The sequence below is a fragment of the Drosophila ficusphila genome, unplaced genomic scaffold (genome assembly GCF_018152265.1).
Source record: "Drosophila ficusphila isolate 14025-0441.05 unplaced genomic scaffold, ASM1815226v1 contig_718, whole genome shotgun sequence".
NCBI classification, from domain to species: Eukaryota; Metazoa; Arthropoda; class Insecta; order Diptera; family Drosophilidae; genus Drosophila; species Drosophila ficusphila.
In genome coordinates, this window is record NW_025064656.1 from 1 (window position 1) to 2,606 (window position 2,606).

General features: G+C 38.8%; 1 pseudogene; it reads left to right on the forward strand.

Moving 5' to 3' along the window:
• The first annotated feature begins 317 nt into the window (after positions 1 to 317).
• On the forward strand, positions 318 to 2,381 carry LOC122320670 (annotated as a pseudogene).
• Positions 2,382 to 2,606: the final 225 nt, after the last annotated feature.

The following is a 2,606-nucleotide window of genomic DNA, read 5'->3' on the forward strand; positions in this document are numbered from 1 at the left end:
TGTATTTAGTTGCTTTAAAAAATGATTTCAAAGTTTGTATGATTTCGAAACTTGTTTTTCAATTATTGGCAATTGTGATCTTCATAATAACGATTTTTTACTGGTTCACCTAAGGACACAGACTTAAAGCACTTAACTGTGTTATAAAATTGCTTGCCGATTTTTTTTTTTTTTAATTACAGCTGATTATATAATGACAAGCGATAAAAGCCATAGCACAGCTTATTACCATGTCTTTTTAATTTCACGGTCTTATATCAGCCATCCTATAAAAGGGTCTTGTTCGATCCGTCCTGCAAAGTGGATATAAAACCAGCATGCGACTCGCTTTCTACACAGCGCTCCTTGTGCTCTTAGCACTTTACCAAGAAGTGGTACCAAGTTCTGCGCTTTTGGGTAACGGTGAGGTTCTAGGCTCCAGCTATCGAACCAAAGGGCCAGATAATGGGATTTTATTTTTTCTCTAGCGCTACTTAAACCAGTGACATTTCTAACGGAGGGCGACATCATATCTGACGCCAAGCTAAATACGGTAAGTAAAACTTATTATATACTTATCTACTAAGGTATTTGGTACAGTTTGGTTCCAAATTCAACTAACAAAACTGTTGGTATTACAGAATCTGTAGAGTACACCTTCAATACGGTTTCTCACTGTGACCCCGAAAATTTCATTAAGTTTTAATTTCTTTGGAAGGCGTATCAGTGACAGTCCTTGTATTAAATCTATATCCCACTGTTTTTCTAGCCAGGATTGATCGAAAAGTACGGATATCCCGCAGAAACGCACTACGCCTTCACAGAGGATGGGTACAGGCTATGCATACATAGGAATTCCTAGGCCTGGAGCCCACAGCAGTTTTATTGGTCCATGGTTTAATGTGCAGCTAAGCTTCATTGGGTGCAGTTTGGACCTTCAAGTGGTCTGGCCTACATTCTGTATCGACAGGGATTTGACGTCTGGATGCTCAACACCAGGGGTAATATTTACTCGACGTTCCGCAACAATGTCCAAAAGAGCGAAAAGGACTTCTGGGACTTCTCCTTCCACGAGGTCGGCAAGTACGATATACCCGCTGCCATAGATTTGGTCGTGCTAAAGACCGGCCAGCCGAGTATCCAGGTTATTGGACACTCTCAAGGATCCACCGCCTTCTTTGCAATGAGCAGTGAGGAGACCGGAATATGCCCTCGAGGTGGAGTTGATGCAATGCCTGTCTCCAACGGTCTTACTGCGTAGGGCCATCAGTCCTGTTCTGAAGTTCATAAGATTTTTCAAGGGCGGATTTGGGGTAAGTAATAGTAGGTAAGGGAAAATTAAAAAATTTAACTAAATAATGGTAGTTTATTTCGACATTTTTAAAATTATTTTAAATACGGGAAAATAACTTATAGCAACCATTAAAAAAAAATTAAAATTAAAATAGTGAAAATATTGAAACGATAATAATGTTTGTGTAATTGTGTAATTTTTTAATTCACGGTAAAAATATTAAAGTGTTTGCGTATCTTCGTAAATAATATGCAACGTGTTCATTCTTCGTAGTTTTCTAGAGCATTACATTATTTAATATACTTCGAAATAGTATAGCTAGGGAACAGCATAAAGTTATGAAAAAGTATATGTTCTTTATTATTCAATTTTTATATAATTTGTTCTTCTTATTTCATTAAAGATGATGATAAATCTGTTGGGCGGGTACAAGACCGCTGTAACCAAGATGTTTATTGGAATGTTCAAAACCACATCTGCTCCCACCTCAATAACGAGCCGCATTTGCGCCACCTTTGAATTCGTGACCAGCGGCTTCAACTGGAGGAGCTTCAATGAGGCAAAACAAAGATATCCCTACAACTTAATTTCAATGTATAAACGAATTTGTATTACTAATAGACACTCACCCCGATTCTGGAAGCTGACACGTCTCGCAAGGAGGCTCCGCCAGGCAGGTGCTCCATTTAGCCCAGTTGGTCGGCCAAGATTCTTTCATTCGTTATGATTATGGAGGTCTCCTGAATCGCATCAGGTACCAAAAGCCCGCAGCCACCAGCTTACAACCTCTCGCAGGCAATCAGCAAAGTGGCCCTTCATCATGGAGGTGGCGATTCATTGGGATCCGATGAGGATGTAAAGAATCTTGAGGCGAGCTCCCGAACGTCATCGAAAGCAGGAAAGCTGCTGCCGAAGGATTCTCCCACTTCGACTTCACAACCTGCAGGACGCTCTGCATCTTGGTCTATGATCGGGTGGTTGAAATCTGTGACTCGAACCGCTAGATGTTGGAGAACACATTATTAATTTTAGCTGTGTAACAGCTTTGGAGTTTGGGAATCCAATTTATTTAATAACTCTGAATTAAATAAAACAAGTTTCACCATGATCTGTGTTTAAAATGTATTATTATATATATGTAGGCATCAAAAAAAAAAACTTGTGTAGGGGAAAACGTTAATTTTGGGAAACTAATGCTGAAACAGAATTTCTTCTTATTTAAAATACTAAATAAACTAAGGTGTTCTTTTGACCTAAAATGAGTCAAGCTGTTGCCAACTAAGATTAGGTTAGTTAACATATTTTTTAATGTTAAGCTTTGCTGAAGAAAGTT